At 48.2% G+C, this 18,587-nt stretch overlaps 13 non-coding genes across 13 annotated transcripts; all 13 read left to right on the top strand.

Moving 5' to 3' along the window:
* The first annotated feature begins 1,080 nt into the window (after nucleotides 1-1,080).
* On the top strand, nucleotides 1,081-1,152 carry trnac-gca (transfer RNA cysteine (anticodon GCA)). Its single transcript has one exon. It is a non-coding gene; the product is annotated as a tRNA-Cys (tRNA).
* Nucleotides 1,153-1,608: 456 nt separating this feature from the next.
* On the top strand, nucleotides 1,609-1,680 carry trnac-gca (transfer RNA cysteine (anticodon GCA)). The gene has a single exon. It is a non-coding gene; the product is annotated as a tRNA-Cys (tRNA).
* A 1,513-nt stretch (nucleotides 1,681-3,193) lies between these two features.
* trnac-gca (transfer RNA cysteine (anticodon GCA)) lies at nucleotides 3,194-3,265 on the top strand. The gene has a single exon. It is a non-coding gene; the product is annotated as a tRNA-Cys (tRNA).
* Nucleotides 3,266-4,259: 994 nt separating this feature from the next.
* On the top strand, nucleotides 4,260-4,331 carry trnac-gca (transfer RNA cysteine (anticodon GCA)). Its single transcript has one exon. It is a non-coding gene; the product is annotated as a tRNA-Cys (tRNA).
* Nucleotides 4,332-6,919: 2,588 nt separating this feature from the next.
* Nucleotides 6,920-6,991, top strand: trnac-gca (transfer RNA cysteine (anticodon GCA)). Its single transcript has one exon. It is a non-coding gene; the product is annotated as a tRNA-Cys (tRNA).
* A 467-nt stretch (nucleotides 6,992-7,458) lies between these two features.
* Nucleotides 7,459-7,530, top strand: trnac-gca (transfer RNA cysteine (anticodon GCA)). The gene has a single exon. It is a non-coding gene; the product is annotated as a tRNA-Cys (tRNA).
* A 1,532-nt stretch (nucleotides 7,531-9,062) lies between these two features.
* On the top strand, nucleotides 9,063-9,134 carry trnac-gca (transfer RNA cysteine (anticodon GCA)). Its single transcript has one exon. It is a non-coding gene; the product is annotated as a tRNA-Cys (tRNA).
* Nucleotides 9,135-9,602: 468 nt separating this feature from the next.
* trnac-gca (transfer RNA cysteine (anticodon GCA)) lies at nucleotides 9,603-9,674 on the top strand. Its single transcript has one exon. It is a non-coding gene; the product is annotated as a tRNA-Cys (tRNA).
* Nucleotides 9,675-12,272: 2,598 nt separating this feature from the next.
* On the top strand, nucleotides 12,273-12,344 carry trnac-gca (transfer RNA cysteine (anticodon GCA)). Its single transcript has one exon. It is a non-coding gene; the product is annotated as a tRNA-Cys (tRNA).
* A 2,588-nt stretch (nucleotides 12,345-14,932) lies between these two features.
* Nucleotides 14,933-15,004, top strand: trnac-gca (transfer RNA cysteine (anticodon GCA)). Its single transcript has one exon. It is a non-coding gene; the product is annotated as a tRNA-Cys (tRNA).
* A 467-nt stretch (nucleotides 15,005-15,471) lies between these two features.
* Nucleotides 15,472-15,543, top strand: trnac-gca (transfer RNA cysteine (anticodon GCA)). The gene has a single exon. It is a non-coding gene; the product is annotated as a tRNA-Cys (tRNA).
* Nucleotides 15,544-16,536: 993 nt separating this feature from the next.
* trnac-gca (transfer RNA cysteine (anticodon GCA)) lies at nucleotides 16,537-16,608 on the top strand. Its single transcript has one exon. It is a non-coding gene; the product is annotated as a tRNA-Cys (tRNA).
* A 468-nt stretch (nucleotides 16,609-17,076) lies between these two features.
* trnac-gca (transfer RNA cysteine (anticodon GCA)) lies at nucleotides 17,077-17,148 on the top strand. Its single transcript has one exon. It is a non-coding gene; the product is annotated as a tRNA-Cys (tRNA).
* Nucleotides 17,149-18,587: the final 1,439 nt, after the last annotated feature.

Raw genomic sequence — 18,587 nt, 5'->3', positions numbered from 1 at the left:
TAAACATGCACCGCCCTTTTCTCGTGGGAGTCTAGCTCAGTGGTAGAGCATTTGACTGCAGATCCAGAGGTCCCCAGTTCAAATCTGGGTGCCCCCTTTATACAAGCAACTTCCCTGCACTGGAGCGGCTTTTCAAGTAACTGCCGTTGCCCATCCTGCACAAGAAACACTGAAGGAGGGGTGTTTTGCTACCACAGCAAGGTTCCTTCTTTGATGAACACCTCAAAGACACGAAGATCCGTGTTGCATCGTGAGATGTTGCAAAACATGCACTGCAGCGCCGAAACGAGAGCATGAAAGCATTGCACGTGCATACGGTCAGCGCCGAGGTCATCGGAGCAATATCTTCCGTCCATCTGGACTCTACCACTCAGCCATTTCCATTTCCGATGCAAATGCCATTGAAGTCAGACAGTCATTTTGGAGTTAGGTTCCACATACAAAACATCTGTGCTGCACGTAAACTGTTGAAAGGCGCAGACAAGAGAGTTGTTTTAGACAATTGTCACTGTAGTATGTGGAAAGTGTAAACATGCACCGCAGTTTTCTGTTGGGGGTATAGCTCAGTGGTAGAGCATTTTACTGCAGATCAAGAGGTCCCCAGTTCAAATCTGGGTGCCCCCTTCATAGAAGCAACTTCCCGGCACTGGAGCGGCTTTTCAAGTAACTGCCGTTGCCCATCCTGCACAGGAAACACTGAAGGAGGGGTGTTTTGCTACCACAGCAAGGTTCCTTCTATGATGAACACCTCAAAGACACAAAGATCCGTGTTGCATCGTGAGATGTTGCAAAACATGCACTGCAGCCCCGAAACGAGAGCATGAAAGCGTTGCACGTACATACGGTCAGCGCGGATGCACTCGATGAGTGCATCTGCGCAATATCTTACGTCCATCACTCAGCCATTTCCAGTTCCGATGCAAATGCCATTGAAGTCAGACAGTCATTTTGGAGTTAGGTTCCACATACAAAACATCTGTGCTGCACGTAAACTGTTGAAAGGCGCAGACAAGAGAGTTGTTTTAGACAATTGTCACTGTAGTATGTGGAAAGTGTAAACATGCACCGCAGTTTTCTGTTGGGGGTATAGCTCAGTGGTGGAGCATTTGACTGCAGATCAAGAGGTCCCCAGTTCAAATCTGGGTGCCCCCTTTATACAAGCAACTTCCCTGCACTGGAGCGGCTTTTCAAGTAACTGCCGTTGCCCATCCTGCACAGGAAACACTGAAGGAGGGGTGTTTTGCTACCACAGCAAGGTTCCTTCTATGATGAACACCTCAAAGACTCAAAGATCCGTGGTGCATCGTGAGATGTTGCAAAACATGCACTGCAGCCCCGAAACGAGAGCATGAAAGCGTTGCACGTACATACGGTCAGCGCGGATGCACTCTATGAGTGCATCTGCGCAATATCTTCCGTCCATCACTCAGCCATTTCCATTTCCGATGCAAATGCCATTGAAGTCAGACAGTCATTTTGGAGTTAGGTTCCACATACAAAACATCTGTGCTGCACGTAAACTGTTGAAAGGCACAGACAAAAGAGTTGTTTTCGACAATTGTCACTGTAGTGTGTGGAAAGTATAAACATGCACCGCAGTTTTCCGTTGGGGGTATAGCTCAGTGGTGGAGCATTTGACTGCAGATCAAGAGGTCCCCAGTTCAAATCTGGGTGCCCCCTTTATACAAGCAACTTCCCTGCACTGGAGCGGCTTTTCAAGTAACTGCCGTTGCCCATCCTGCACAGGAAACACTGAAGGAGGGGTGTTTTGCTACCACAGCAAGGTTCCTTCTTTGATGAACACCTCAAAGACACGAAGATCCGTGTTGCATCGTGAGATGTTGCAAAACATGCACTGCAGCGCCGAAACGAGAGCATGAAAGCATTGCACGTGCATACGGTCAGCGCCGAGGTCATCGGAGCAATATCTTCCGTCCATCTGGACTCTACCACTCAGCCATTTCCATTTCCGATGCAAATGCCATTGAAGTCAGACAGTCATTTTGGAGTTAGGTTCCACATACAAAACATCTGTGCTGCACGTAAACTGTTGAAAGGCGCAGACAAGAGAGTTGTTTTAGACAATTGTCACTGTAGTATGTGGAAAGTGTAAACATGCACCGCAGTTTTCTGTTGGGGGTATAGCTCAGTGGTAGAGCATTTTACTGCAGATCAAGAGGTCCCCAGTTCAAATCTGGGTGCCCCCTTCATAGAAGCAACTTCCCGGCACTGGAGCGGCTTTTCAAGTAACTGCCGTTGCCCATCCTGCACAGGAAACACTGAAGGAGGGGTGTTTTGCTACCACAGCAAGGTTCCTTCTATGATGAACACCTCAAAGACACAAAGATCCGTGTTGCATCGTGAGATGTTGCAAAACATGCACTGCAGCCCCGAAACGAGAGCATGAAAGCGTTGCACGTACATACGGTCAGCGCGGATGCACTCGATGAGTGCATCTGCGCAATATCTTCCGTCCATCACTCAGCCATTTCCATTTCCGATGCAAATGCCATTGAAGTCAGACAGTCATTTTGGAGTTAGGTTCCACATACAAAACATCTGTGCTGCACGTAAACTGTTGAAAGGCACAGACAAAAGAGTTGTTTTCGACAATTGTCACTGTAGTGTGTGGAAAGTATAAACATTCACCGCAGTTTTCCGTTGGGGGTATAGCTCCGTGGTAGAGCATTTGACTGCAGATCAAGAGGTCCCCAGTTCAAATCTGGGTGCCCCCTTTTCCAAGCAACTTCCCGACACTGGAGCGGCTTTTCAAGTAACTGCCGTTGCCCATCCTGCACAGGAAACACTGAAGGAGGGGTGTTTTGCTACCACAGCAAGGTTCCTTCTATGATGAACGACTCAAAGATCCGTGGTGCATCGTGAGATGTTGCAAAACATGCACTGCAGCCCCGAAACGAGAGCATGAAAGCGTTGCACGTACATACGGTCAGCGCGGATGCACTCTATGAGTGCATCTGCGCAATATCTTCCGTCCATCTGAACTCTACCACTCAGCCATTTCCAGTTCCGATGCAAATGCCATTGAAGTCAGACAGTCATTTTGGAGTTAGGTTCCACATACAAAACATCTGTGCTGCACGTAAACTGTTGAAAGGCACAGACAAAAGAGTTGTTTTCGACAATTGTCACTGTAGTGTGTGGAAAGTATAAACATGCACCGCAGTTTTCCGTTGGGGGTATAGCTCAGTGGTAGAGCATTTGACTGCAGATCAAGAGGTCCCCAGTTCAAATCTGGGTGCCCCCTTTTCCAAGCAACTTCCCGACACTGGAGCGGCTTTTCAAGTAACTGCCGTTGCCCCTCCTGCACAGGAAACACTGAAGGAGGGGTGTTTTGCTACCACAGCAAGGTTCCTTCTACGATGAACACCTCAAAGACACGAAGATCCGTGTTGCATCGTGAGATGTTGCAAAACATGCACTGCAGCGCAGAAACGAGAGCATGAAAGCGTTGCACGTGCATACGGTCAGCGCGGATGCACTCTATGAGTGCATCTGCGCAATATCTTCCGTCCATCTGAACTCTACCACTCAGCCATTTCCATTTCCGATGCAAATGCCATTGAAGTCAGACAGTCATTTTGGAGTTAGGTTCCACATACAAAACATCTGTGCTGCACGTAAACTGTTGAAAGGCGCAGACAAGAGACTTGTTTTAGACAATTGTCACTGTAGTATGTGGAAAGTGTAAACATGCACCGCAGTTTTCTGTTGGGGTTATAGCTCAGTGGTAGAGCATTTTACTGCAGATCAAGAGGTCCCCAGTTCAAATCTGGGTGCCCCCTTTATACAAGCAACTTCCCGGCACTGGAGCGGCTTTTCAAGTAACTGCCGTTGCCCATCCTGCACAGGAAACACTGAAGGAGGGGTGTTTTGCTACCACAGCAAGGTTCCTTCTATGATGAACACCTCAAAGACACAAAGATCCGTGTTGCATCGTGAGATGTTGCAAAACATGCACTGCAGCCCCGAAACGAGAGCATGAAAGCGTTGCACGTGCATACGGTCAGCGCGGATGCACTCGATGAGTGCATCTGCGCAATATCTTCCGTCCATCACTCAGCCATTTCCATTTCCGATGCAAATGCCATTGAAGTCAGACAGTCATTTTGGAGTTAGGTTCCACATACAAAACATCTGTACTGCACGTAAACTGTTGAAAGGCGCAGACAAGAGAGTTGTTTTAGACAATTGTCACTGTAATATGTGGAAAGTGTAAACATGCACCGCAGTTTTCCGCTGGGGGTATAGCTCAGTGGTAGAGCATTTGACTGCAGATCAAGAGGTCCCCAGTTCAAATCTGGGTGCCCCCTTTATACAAGTAACTTCCCGGCACTGGAGCGGCTTTTCAAGTAACTGCCGTTGCCCCTCCTGCACAGGAAACACTGAAGGAGGGGTGTTTTGCTACCACAGCAAGGTTCCTTCTACGATGAACACCTCAAAGACACGAAGATCCGTGTTGCATCGTGAGATGTTGCAAAACATGCACTGCAGCGCAGAAACGAGAGCATGAAAGCGTTGCACGTGCATACGGTCAGCGCGGATGCACTCTATGAGTGCATCTGCGCAATATCTTCCGTCCATCTGAACGCTACCACTCAGCCATTTCCATTTCCGATGCAAATGCCATTGAAGTCAGACAGTCATTTTGGAGTTAGGTTCCACATACAAAACATCTGTGCTGCACGTAAACTGATGAAAGGCGCAGACAAGACAGTTGTTTTAGACAATTGTCATTGTAGTATGTGGAAAGTGTAAACATGCACCGCCCTTTTCTCGTGGGAGTATAGCTCAGTGGTAGAGCATTTGACTGCAGATCCAGAGGTCCCCAGTTCAAATCTGGGTGCCCCCTTTATACCAGCAACTTCCCTGCACTGGAGCGGCTTTTCAAGTAACTGCCGTTGCCCATCCTGCACAGGAAACACTGAAGGAGGGGTGTTTTGCTACCACAGCAAGGTTCCTTCTTTGATGAACACCTCAAAGACACGAAGATCCGTGTTGCATCGTGAGATGTTGCAAAACATGCACTGCAGCGCCGAAACGAGAGCATGAAAGCATTGCACGTGCATACGGTCAGCGCCGAGGTCATCGGAGCAATATCTTCCGTCCATCTGGACTCTACCACTCAGCCATTTCCATTTCCGATGCAAATGCCATTGAAGTCAGACAGTCATTTTGGAGTTAGGTTCCACATACAAAACATCTGTGCTGCACGTAAACTGTTGAAAGGCGCAGACAAGAGAGTTGTTTTAGACAATTGTCACTGTAGTATGTGGAAAGTGTAAACATGCACCGCAGTTTTCTGTTGGGGTTATAGCTCAGTGGTAGAGCATTTTACTGCAGATCAAGAGGTCCCCAGTTCAAATCTGGGTGCCCCCTTTATACAAGCAACTTCCCGGCACTGGAGCGGCTTTTCAAGTAACTGCCATTGCCCATCCTGCACAGGAAACACTGAAGGAGGGGTGTTTTGCTACCACAGCAAGGTTCCTTCTTTGAAGAACACCTCAAAGACACGAAGATCCGTGTTGCATCGTGAGATGTTGCAAAACATGCACTGCAGCCCCGAAACGAGAGCATGAAAGCGTTGCACGTACATACGGTCAGCGCGGATGCACTCTATGAGTGCATCTGCGCGATATCTTCCGTCCATCACTCAGCCATTTCCATTTCTGATGCAAATGCCATTGAAGTCAGACAGTCATTTTGGAGTTAGGTTCCACATACAAAACATATGTGCTGCACGTAAACTGTTGAAAGGCACAGACAACAGAGTTGTTTTAGACGATTGTCACTGTAGTATGTGGAAAGTGTAAACATGCACCGCAGTTCCCTGGTGGGGGTATAGCTCAGTGGTAGAGCCTTTGACTGCAGATCAAGAGGTCCCCAGTTCACATCTGAGTGCCCCCTTTTCCAAGCAACTTCCCGACACTGGAGCGGCTTTTCAAGTAACTGCCGTTGCCCCTCCTGCACAGGAAACACTGAAGGAGGGGTGTTTTGCTACCACAGCAAGGTTCCTTCTACGATGAACACCTCAAAGACACGAAGATCCGTGTTGCATCGTGAGATGTTGCAAAACATGCACTGCATCGCAGAAACGAGAGCATGAAAGCGTTGCACGTGCATACGGTCAGCGCGGATGCACTCTATGAGTGCATCTGCGCAATATCTTCCGTCCATCTGAACTCTACCACTCAGCCATTTCCATTTCCGATGCAAATGCCATTGAAGTCAGACAGTCATTTTGGAGTTAGGTTCCACATACAAAATATCTGTGCTGCACGTAAACTGATGAAAGGCGCAGACAAGACAGTTGTTTTAGACAATTGTCATTGTAGTATGTGGAAAGTGTAAACATGCACCGCCGTTTTCCCGTGGGAGTATAGCTCAGTGGTAGAGCATTTGACTGCAGATCCAGAGGTCCCCAGTTCAAATCTGGATGCCCCCTTTATACAAGCAACTTCCCTGCACTGGAGCGGCTTTTCAAGTACCTGCCGTTGCCCATCCTGCACAGGAAACACTGAAGGAGGGGTGTTTTGCTACCACAGCAAGGTTCCTTCTTTGAAGAACACCTCAAAGACACGAAGATCCGTGTTGCATCGTGAGATGTTGCAAAACATGCACTGCAGCCCCGAAACGAGAGCATGAAAGCGTTGCACGTACATACGGTCAGCGCGGATGCACTCTATGAGTGCATCTGCGCAATATCTTCCGTCCATCACTCAGCCATTTCCATTTCCGATGCAAATGCCATTGAAGTCAGACAGTCATTTTGGAGTTAGGTTCCACATACAAAACATCTGTGCTGCACGTAAACTGTTGAAAGGCACAGACAAAAGAGTTGTTTTCGACAATTGTCACTGTAGTGTGTGGAAAGTATAAACATGCACCGCAGTTTTCCGTTGGGGGTATAGCTCAGTGGTAGAGCATTTGACTGCAGATCAAGAGGTCCCCAGTTCAAATCTGGGTGCCCCCTTTATACAAGCAACTTCCCTGCACTGGAGCGGCTTTTCAAGTAACTGCCGTTGCCCATCCTGCACAGGAAACACTGAAGGAGGGGTGTTTTGCTACCACAGCAAGGTTCCTTCTATGATGAACACCTCAAAGACTCAAAGATCCGTGGTGCATCGTGAGATGTTGCAAAACATGCACTGCAGCCCTGAAACGAGAGCATGAAAGCGTTGCACGTACATACGGTCAGCGCGGATGCACTCTATGAGTGCATCTGCGCAATATCTTCCGTCCATCTGAACTCTACCACTCAGCCATTTCCAGTTCCGATGCAAATGCCATTGAAGTCAGACAGTCATTTTGGAGTTAGGTTCCACATACAAAACATCTGTGCTGCACGTAAACTGTTGAAAGGCACAGACAAAAGAGTTGTTTTCGACAATTGTCACTGTAGTGTGTGGAAAGTATAAACATGCACCGCAGTTTTCCGTTGGGGGTATAGCTCAGTGGTAGAGCATTTGACTGCAGATCAAGAGGTCCCCAGTTCAAATCTGGGTGCCCCCTTTTCCAAGCAACTTCCCGACACTGGAGCGGCTTTTCAAGTAACTGCCGTTGCCCCTCCTGCACAGGAAACACTGAAGGAGGGGTGTTTTGCTACCACAGCAAGGTTCCTTCTACGATGAACACCTCAAAGACACGAAGATCCGTGTTGCATCGTAAGATGTTGCAAAACATGCACTGCATCGCAGAAACGAGAGCATGAAAGCGTTGCACGTGCATACGGTCAGCGCGGATGCACTCTATGAGTGCATCTGCGCAATATCTTCCGTCCATCTGAACTCTACCACTCAGCCATTTCCATTTCCGATGCAAATGCCATTGAAGTCAGACAGTCATTTTGGAGTTTGGTTCCACATACAAAACATCTGTGCTGCACGTAAACTGATGAAAGGCGCAGACAAGAGAGTTGTTTTAGACAATTGTCATTGTAGTATGTGGAAAGTGTAAACATGCACCGCCCTTTTCTCGTGGGAGTCTAGCTCAGTGGTAGAGCATTTGACTGCAGATCCAGAGGTCCCCAGTTCAAATCTGGGTGCCCCCTTTATACAAGCAACTTCCCTGCACTGGAGCGGCTTTTCAAGTAACTGCCGTTGCCCATCCTGCACAGGAAACACTGAAGGAGGGGTGTTTTGCTACCACAGCAAGGTTCCTTCTACGATGAACACCTCAAAGACACGAAGATCCATGTTGCATCGTGAGATGTTGCAAAACATGCACTGCAGCGCAGAAACGAGAGCATGAAAGCGTTGCACGTGCATACGGTCAGCGCGGATGCACTCTATGAGTGCATCTGCGCAATATCTTCCGTCCATCTGAACTCTACCACTCAGCCATTTCCATTTCCGATGCAAATGCCATTGAAGTCGGACAGTCATTTTGGAGTTAGGTTCCACATACAAAACATCTGTGCTGCACGTAAACTGATGAAAGGCGCAGACAAGAGAGTTGTTTTAGACAATCGTCATTGTAGTATGTGGAAAGTGTAAACATGCACCGCCCTTTTCTCGTGGGAGTCTAGCTCAGTGGTAGAGCATTTGACTGCAGATCCAGAGGTCCCCAGTTCAAATCTGGGTGCCCCCTTTATACAAGCAACTTCCCTGCACTGGAGCGGCTTTTCAAGTAACTGCCGTTGCCCATCCTGCACAGGAAACACTGAAGGAGGGGTGTTTTGCTACCACAGCAAGGTTCCTTCTTTGATGAACACCTCAAAGACACGAAGATCCGTGTTGCATCGTGAGATGTTGCAAAACATGCACTGCAGCGCCGAAACGAGAGCATGAAAGCATTGCACGTGCATACGGTCAGCGCCGAGGTCATCGGAGCAATATCTTCCGTCGATCTGGACTCTACCACTCAGCCATTTCCATTTCCGATGCAAATGCCATTGAAGTCAGACAGTCATTTTGGAGTTAGGTTCCACATACAAAACATCTGTGCTGCACGTAAACTGTTGAAAGGCACAGACAACAGAGTTGTTTCAGACAATTGTCACTGTAGTATGTGGAAAGTGTAAACATGCACCGCAGTTTTCCGTTGGGGGTATAGCTCAGTGGTAGAGCATTTGACTGCAGATCAAGAGGTCCCCAGTTCAAATCTGGGTGCCCCCTTTATACAAGCAACTTCCCTGCACTGGAGCGGATTTTCAAGTAACTGCCGTTGCCCATCCTGCACAGGAAACACTGAAGGAGGGGTGTTTTGCGACCACAGCAAAGGTTCCTTCTTTGAAGAACACCTCAAAGACACGAAGATCCGTGTTGCATCGTGAGATGTTGCAAAACATGCACTGCAGCCCCGAAACGAGAGCATGAAAGCGTTGCGCGTACATACGGTCAGCGCGGATGCACTCTATGAGTGCATCTGCGCAATATCTTCCGTCCATCTGAACTCTACCACTCAGCCATTTCCAGTTCCGATGCAAATGCCATTGAAGTCAGACAGTCATTTTGGAGTTAGGTTCCACATACAAAACATCTGTGCTGCACGTAAACTGTTGAAAGGCACAGACAAAAGAGTTGTTTTCGACAATTGTCACTGTAGTGTGTGGAAAGTATAAACATGCACCGCAGTTTTCCGTTGGGGGTATAGCTCAGTGGTAGAGCATTTGACTGCAGATCAAGAGGTCCCCAGTTCAAATCTGGGTGCCCACTTTTCCAAGCAACTTCCCGTCACTGGTGCGGCTTTTCAAGTAACTGCCGTTGCCCCTCCTGCACAGGAAACACTGAAGGAGGGGTGTTTTGCTACCACAGCAAGGTTCCTTCTACGATGAACACCTCAACGACACGAAGATCCCTGTTGCATCGTGAGATGTTGCAAAACATGCACTGCATCGCAGAAACGAGAGCATGAAAGCGTTGCACGTGCATACGGTCAGCGCGGATGCACTCTATGAGTGCATCTGCGCAATATCTTCCGTCCATCTGAACTCTACCACTCAGCCATTTCCATTTCCGATGCAAATGCCATTGAAGTCAGACAGTCATTTTGGAGTTAGGTTCCACATACAAAACATCTGTGCTGCACGTAAACTGATGAAAGGCGCAGACAAGAGAGTTGTTTTAGACAATTGTCATTGTAGTATGTGGAAAGTGTAAACATGCACCGCCCTTTTCTCGTGGGAGTCTAGCTCAGTGGTAGAGCATTTGACTGCAGATCCAGAGGTCCCCAGTTCAAATCTGGGTGCCCCCTTTATACAAGCAACTTCCCTGCACTGGAGCGGCTTTTCAAGTAACTGCCGTTGCCCATCCTGCACAGGAAACACTGAAGGAGGGGTGTTTTGCTACCACAGCAAGGTTCCTTCTTTGATGAACACCTCAAAGACACGAAGATCCGTGTTGCATCGTGAGATGTTGCAAAATATGCACTGCAGCGCCGAAACGAGAGCATGAAAGCATTGCACGTGCATACGGTCAGCGCCGAGGTCATCGGAGCAATATCTTCCGTCCATCTGGACTCTACCACTCAGCCATTTCCATTTCTGATGCAAATGCCATTGAAGTCAGACAGTCATTTTGGAGTTAGGTTCCACATACAAAACATCTGTGCTGCACGTAAACTGTTGAAAGGCACAGACAACAGAGTTGTTTCAGACAATTGTCACTGTAGTATGTGGAAAGTGTAAACATGCACCGCAGTTTTCCATTGGGGGTATAGCTCAGTGGTAGAGCATTTGACTGCAGATCAAGAGGTCCCCAGTTCAAATCGGGGTGCCCCCTTTATACAAGCAACTTCCCTGCACTGGAGCGGCTTTTCAAGTAACTGCCGTTGCCCATCCTGCACAGGAAACACTGAAGGAGGGGTGTTTTGCTACCACAGCAAGGTTCCTTCTACGATGAACACCTCAAAGACACGAAGATCCATGTTGCATCGTGAGATGTTGCAAAACATGCACTGCAGCGCAGAAACGAGAGCATGAAAGCGTTGCACGTGCATACGGTCAGCGCGGATGCACTCTATGAGTGCATCTGCGCAATATCTTCCGTCCATCTGAACTCTACCACTCAGCCATTTCCATTTCCGATGCAAATGCCATTGAAGTCGGACAGTCATTTTGGAGTTAGGTTCCACATACAAAACATCTGTGCTGCACGTAAACTGATGAAAGGCGCAGACAAGAGAGTTGTTTTAGACAATTGTCATTGTAGTATGTGGAAAGTGTAAACATGCACCGCCCTTTTCTCGTGGGAGTCTAGCTCAGTGGTAGAGCATTTGACTGCAGATCAAGAGGTCCCCAGTTCAAATCTGGGTGCCCCCTTTTCCAAGCAACTTCCCGACACTGGAGCGGCTTTTCAAGTAACTGCCGTTGCCCCTCCTGCACAGGAAACACTGAAGGAGGGGTGTTTTGCTACCACAGCAAGGTTCCTTCTACGATGAACACCTCAAAGACACGAAGATCCGTGTTGCATCGTGAGATGTTGCAAAACATGCACTGCAGCGCAGAAACGAGAGCATGAAAGCGTTGCACGTGCATACGGTCAGCGCGGATGCACTCTATGAGTGCATCTGCGCAATATCTTCCGTCCATCTGAACTCTACCACTCAGCCATTTCCATTTCCGATGCAAATGCCATTGAAGTCAGACAGTCATTTTGGAGTTAGGTTCCACATACAAAACATCTGTGCTGCACGTAAACTGTTGAAAGGCGCAGACAAGAGACTTGTTTTAGACAATTGTCACTGTAGTATGTGGAAAGTGTAAACATGCACCGCAGTTTTCTGTTGGGGTTATAGCTCAGTGGTAGAGCATTTTACTGCAGATCAAGAGGTCCCCAGTTCAAATCTGGGTGCCCCCTTTATACAAGCAACTTCCCGGCACTGGAGCGGCTTTTCAAGTAACTGCCGTTGCCCATCCTGCACAGGAAACACTGAAGGAGGGGTGTTTTGCTACCACAGCAAGGTTCCTTCTATGATGAACACCTCAAAGACACAAAGATCCGTGTTGCATCGTGAGATGTTGCAAAACATGCACTGCAGCCCCGAAACGAGAGCATGAAAGCGTTGCACGTGCATACGGTCAGCGCGGATGCACTCGATGAGTGCATCTGCGCAATATCTTCCGTCCATCACTCAGCCATTTCCATTTCCGATGCAAATGCCATTGAAGTCAGACAGTCATTTTGGAGTTAGGTTCCACATACAAAACATCTGTACTGCACGTAAACTGTTGAAAGGCGCAGACAAGAGAGTTGTTTTAGACAATTGTCACTGTAATATGTGGAAAGTGTAAACATGCACCGCAGTTTTCCGCTGGGGGTATAGCTCAGTGGTAGAGCATTTGACTGCAGATCAAGAGGTCCCCAGTTCAAATCTGGGTGCCCCCTTTATACAAGTAACTTCCCGGCACTGGAGCGGCTTTTCAAGTAACTGCCGTTGCCCCTCCTGCACAGGAAACACTGAAGGAGGGGTGTTTTGCTACCACAGCAAGGTTCCTTCTACGATGAACACCTCAAAGACACGAAGATCCGTGTTGCATCGTGAGATGTTGCAAAACATGCACTGCAGCGCAGAAACGAGAGCATGAAAGCGTTGCACGTGCATACGGTCAGCGCGGATGCACTCTATGAGTGCATCTGCGCAATATCTTCCGTCCATCTGAACGCTACCACTCAGCCATTTCCATTTCCGATGCAAATGCCATTGAAGTCAGACAGTCATTTTGGAGTTAGGTTCCACATACAAAACATCTGTGCTGCACGTAAACTGATGAAAGGCGCAGACAAGACAGTTGTTTTAGACAATTGTCATTGTAGTATGTGGAAAGTGTAAACATGCACCGCCCTTTTCTCGTGGGAGTATAGCTCAGTGGTAGAGCATTTGACTGCAGATCCAGAGGTCCCCAGTTCAAATCTGGGTGCCCCCTTTATACCAGCAACTTCCCTGCACTGGAGCGGCTTTTCAAGTAACTGCCGTTGCCCATCCTGCACAGGAAACACTGAAGGAGGGGTGTTTTGCTACCACAGCAAGGTTCCTTCTTTGATGAACACCTCAAAGACACGAAGATCCGTGTTGCATCGTGAGATGTTGCAAAACATGCACTGCAGCGCCGAAACGAGAGCATGAAAGCATTGCACGTGCATACGGTCAGCGCCGAGGTCATCGGAGCAATATCTTCCGTCCATCTGGACTCTACCACTCAGCCATTTCCATTTCCGATGCAAATGCCATTGAAGTCAGACAGTCATTTTGGAGTTAGGTTCCACATACAAAACATCTGTGCTGCACGTAAACTGTTGAAAGGCGCAGACAAGAGAGTTGTTTTAGACAATTGTCACTGTAGTATGTGGAAAGTGTAAACATGCACCGCAGTTTTCTGTTGGGGTTATAGCTCAGTGGCAGAGCATTTTACTGCAGATCAAGAGGTCCCCAGTTCAAATCTGGGTGCCCCCTTTATACAAGCAACTTCCCGGCACTGGAGCGGCTTTTCAAGTAACTGCCATTGCCCATCCTGCACAGGAAACACTGAAGGAGGGGTGTTTTGCTACCACAGCAAGGTTCCTTCTTTGAAGAACACCTCAAAGACACGAAGATCCGTGTTGCATCGTGAGATGTTGCAAAACATGCACTGCAGCCCCGAAACGAGAGCATGAAAGCGTTGCACGTACATACGGTCAGCGCGGATGCACTCTATGAGTGCATCTGCGCGATATCTTCCGTCCATCACTCAGCCATTTCCATTTCTGATGCAAATGCCATTGAAGTCAGACAGTCATTTTGGAGTTAGGTTCCACATACAAAACATATGTGCTGCACGTAAACTGTTGAAAGGCACAGACAACAGAGTTGTTTTAGACGATTGTCACTGTAGTATGTGGAAAGTGTAAACATGCACCGCAGTTCCCTGGTGGGGGTATAGCTCAGTGGTAGAGCCTTTGACTGCAGATCAAGAGGTCCCCAGTTCACATCTGAGTGCCCCCTTTTCCAAGCAACTTCCCGACACTGGAGCGGCTTTTCAAGTAACTGCCGTTGCCCCTCCTGCACAAGAAACACTGAAGGAGGGGTGTTTTGCTACCACAGCAAGGTTCCTTCTACGATGAACACCTCAAAGACACGAAGATCCGTGTTGCATCGTGAGATGTTGCAAAACATGCACTGCATCGCAGAAACGAGAGCATGAAAGCGTTGCACGTGCATACGGTCAGCGCGGATGCACTCTATGAGTGCATCTGCGCAATATCTTCCGTCCATCTGAACTCTACCACTCAGCCATTTCCATTTCCGATGCAAATGCCATTGAAGTCAGACAGTCATTTTGGAGTTAGGTTCCACATACAAAATATCTGTGCTGCACGTAAACTGATGAAAGGCGCAGACAAGACAGTTGTTTTAGACAATTGTCATTGTAGTATGTGGAAAGTGTAAACATGCACCGCCGTTTTCCCGTGGGAGTATAGCTCAGTGGTAGAGCATTTGACTGCAGATCCAGAGGTCCCCAGTTCAAATCTGGGTGCCCCCTTTATACAAGCAACTTCCCTGCACTGGAGCGGCTTTTCAAGTACCTGCCGTTGCCCATCCTGCACAGGAAACACTGAAGGAGGGGTGTTTTGCTACCACAGCAAGGTTCCTTCTTTGAAGAACACCTCAAAGACACGAAGATCCGTGTTGCATCGTGAGATGTTGCAAAACATGCACTGCAGCCCCGAAACGAGAGCATGAAAGCGTTGCACGTACATACGGTCAGCGCGGATGCACTCTATGAGTGCATCTGCGCAATATCTTCCGTCCATCACTCAGCCATTTCCATTTCCGATGCAAATGCCATTGAAGTCAGACAGTCATTTTGGAGTTAGGTTCCACATACAAAACATCTGTGCTGCACGTAAACTGTTGAAAGGCACAGACAAAAGAGTTGTTTTCGACAATTGTCACTGTAGTGTGTGGAAAGTATAAACATGCACCGCAGTTTTCCGTTGGGGGTATAGCTCAGTGGTAGAGCATTTGACTGCAGATCAAGAGGTCCCCAGTTCAAATCTGGGTGCCCCCTTTATACAAGCAACTTCCCTGCACTGGAGCGGCTTTTCAAGTAACTGCCGTTGCCCATCCTGCACAGGAAACACTGAAGGAGGGGTGTTTTGCTACCACAGCAAGGTTCCTTCTATGATGAACACCTCAAAGACTCAAAGATCCGTGGTGCATCGTGAGATGTTGCAAAACATGCACTGCAGCCCCGAAACGAGAGCATGAAAGCGTTGCACGTACATACGGTCAGCGCGGATGCACTCTATGAGTGCATCTGCGCAATATCTTCCGTCCATCTGAACTCTACCACTCAGCCATTTCCAGTTCCGATGCAAATGCCATTGAAGTCAGACAGTCATTTTGGAGTTAGGTTCCACATACAAAACATCTGTGCTGCACGTAAACTGTTGAAAGGCACAGACAAAAGAGTTGTTTTCGACAATTGTCACTGTAGTGTGTGGAAAGTATAAACATGCACCGCAGTTTTCCGTTGGGGGTATAGCTCAGTGGTAGAGCATTTGACTGCACATCAAGAGGTCCCCAGTTCAAATCTGGGTGCCCCCTTTTCCAAGCAACTTCCCGACACTGGAGCGGCTTTTCAAGTAACTGCCGTTGCCCCTCCTGCACAGGAAACACTGAAGGAGGGGTGTTTTGCTACCACAGCAAGGTTCCTTCTACGATGAACACCTCAAAGACACGAAGATCCGTGTTGCATCGTAAGATGTTGCAAAACATGCACTGCATCGCAGAAACGAGAGCATGAAAGCGTTGCACGTGCATACGGTCAGCGCGGATGCACTCTATGAGTGCATCTGCGCAATATCTTCCGTCCATCTGAACTCTACCACTCAGCCATTTCCATTTCCGATGCAAATGCCATTGAAGTCAGACAGTCATTTTGGAGTTTGGTTCCACATACAAAACATCTGTGCTGCACGTAAACTGATGAAAGGCGCAGACAAGAGAGTTGTTTTAGACAATTGTCATTGTAGTATGTGGAAAGTGTAAACATGCACCGCCCTTTTCTCGTGGGAGTCTAGCTCAGTGGTAGAGCATTTGACTGCAGATCCAGAGGTCCCCAGTTCAAATCTGGGTGCCCCCTTTATACAAGCAACTTCCCTGCACTGGAGCGGCTTTTCAAGTAACTGCCGTTGCCCATCCTGCACAGGAAACACTGAAGGAGGGGTGTTTTGCTACCACAGCAAGGTTCCTTCTACGATGAACACCTCAAAGACACGAAGATCCGTGTTGCATCGTGAGATGTTGCAAAACATGCACTGCAGCGCCGAAACGAGAGCATGAAAGCATTGCACGTGCATACGGTCAGCGCCGAGGTCATCGGAGCAATATCTTCCGTCGATCTGGACTCTACCACTCAGCCATTTCCATTTCCGATGCAAATGCCATTGAAGTCAGACAGTCATTTTGGAGTTAGGTTCCACATACAAAACATCTGTGCTGCACGTAAACTGTTGAAAGGCACAGACAACAGAGTTGTTTCAGACAATTGTCACTGTAGTATGTGGAAAGTGTAAACATGCACCGCAGTTTTCCGTTGGGGGTATAGCTCAGTGGTAGAGCATTTGACTGCAGATCAAGAGGTCCCCAGTTCAAATCTGGGTGCCCCCTTTATACAAGCAACTTCCCTGCACTGGAGCGGCTTTTCAAGTAACTGCCGTTGCCCATCCTGCACAGGAAACACTGAAGGAGGGGTGTTTTGCGACCACAGCAAAGGTTCCTTCTTTGAAGAACACCTCAAAGACACGAAGATCCGTGTTGCATCGTGAGATGTTGCAAAACATGCACTGCAGCCCCGAAACGAGAGCATGAAAGCGTTGCGCGTACATACGGTCAGCGCGGATGCACTCTATGAGTGCATCTGCGCAATATCTTCCGTCCATCTGAACTCTACCACTCAGCCATTTCCAGTTCCGATGCAAATGCCATTGAAGTCAGACAGTCATTTTGGAGTTAGGTTCCACATACAAAACATCTGTGCTGCACGTAAACTGTTGAAAGGCACAGACAAAAGAGTTGTTTTCGACAATTGTCACTGTAGTGTGTGGAAAGTATAAACATGCACCGCAGTTTTCCGTTGGGGGTATAGCTCAGTGGTAGAGCATTTGACTGCAGATCAAGAGGTCCCCAGTTCAAATCTGGGTGCCCACTTTTCCAAGCAACTTCCCGTCACTGGTGCGGCTTTTCAAGTAACTGCCGTTGCCCCTCCTGCACAGGAAACACTGAAGGAGGGGTGTTTTGCTACCACAGCAAGGTTCCTTCTACGATGAACACCTCAACGACACGAAGATCCCTGTTGCATCGTGAGATGTTGCAAAACATGCACTGCATCGCAGAAACGAGAGCATGAAAGCGTTGCACGTGCATACGGTCAGCGCGGATGCACTCTATGAGTGCATCTGCGCAATATCTTCCGTCCATCTGAACACTACCACTCAGCCATTTCCATTTCCGATGCAAATGCCATTGAAGTCAGACAGTCATTTTGGAGTTAGGTTCCACATACAAAACATCTGTGCTGCACGTAAACTGATGAAAGGCGCAGACAAGAGAGTTGTTTTAGACAATTGTCATTGTAGTATGTGGAAAGTGTAAACATGCACCGCCCTTTTCTCGTGGGAGTCTAGCTCAGTGGTAGAGCATTTGACTGCAGATCCAGAGGTCCCCAGTTCAAATCTGGGTGCCCCCTTTATACAAGCAACTTCCCTGCACTGGAGCGGCTTTTCAAGTAACTGCCGTTGCCCATCCTGCACAGGAAACACTGAAGGAGGGGTGTTTTGCTACCACAGCAAGGTTCCTTCTTTGATGAACACCTCAAAGACACGAAGATCCGTGTTGCATCGTGAGATGTTGCAAAACATGCACTGCAGCGCCGAAACGAGAGCATGAAAGCATTGCACGTGCATACGGTCAGCGCCGAGGTCATCGGAGCAATATCTTCCGTCCATCTGGACTCTACCACTCAGCCATTTCCATTTCTGATGCAAATGCCATTGAAGTCAGACAGTCATTTTGGAGTTAGGTTCCACATACAAAACATCTGTGCTGCACGTAAACTGTTGAAAGGCACAGACAACAGAGTTGTTTCAGACAATTGTCACTGTAGTATGTGGAAAGTGTAAACATGCACCGCAGTTTTCCGTTGGGGGTATAGCTCAGTGGTAGAGCATTTGACTGCAGATCAAGAGGTCCCCAGTTCAAATCGGGGTGCCCCCTTTATACAAGCAACTTCCCTGCACTGGAGCGGCTTTTCAAGTAACTGCCGTTGCCCATCCTGCACAGGAAACACTGAAGGAGGGGTGTTTTGCTACCACAGCAAGGTTCCTTCTACGATGAACACCTCAAAGACACGAAGATCCATGTTGCATCGTGAGATGTTGCAAAACATGCACTGCAGCGCAGAAACGAGAGCATGAAAGCGTTGCACGTGCATACGGTCAGCGCGGATGCACTCTATGAGTGCATCTGCGCAATATCTTCCGTCCATCTGAACTCTACCACTCAGCCATTTCCATTTCCGATGCAAATGCCATTGAAGTCGGACAGTCATTTTGGAGTTAGGTTCCACATACAAAACATCTGTGCTGCAC

The sequence above is a fragment of the Chiloscyllium punctatum genome, chromosome 42, assembly GCF_047496795.1.
Source record: "Chiloscyllium punctatum isolate Juve2018m chromosome 42, sChiPun1.3, whole genome shotgun sequence".
NCBI lineage: Eukaryota > Metazoa > Chordata > Chondrichthyes > Orectolobiformes > Hemiscylliidae > Chiloscyllium > Chiloscyllium punctatum.
The sequence above is the reverse complement of the archived record's forward strand: the minus strand, read 5'-3'. Positions and strand labels throughout refer to the sequence as shown.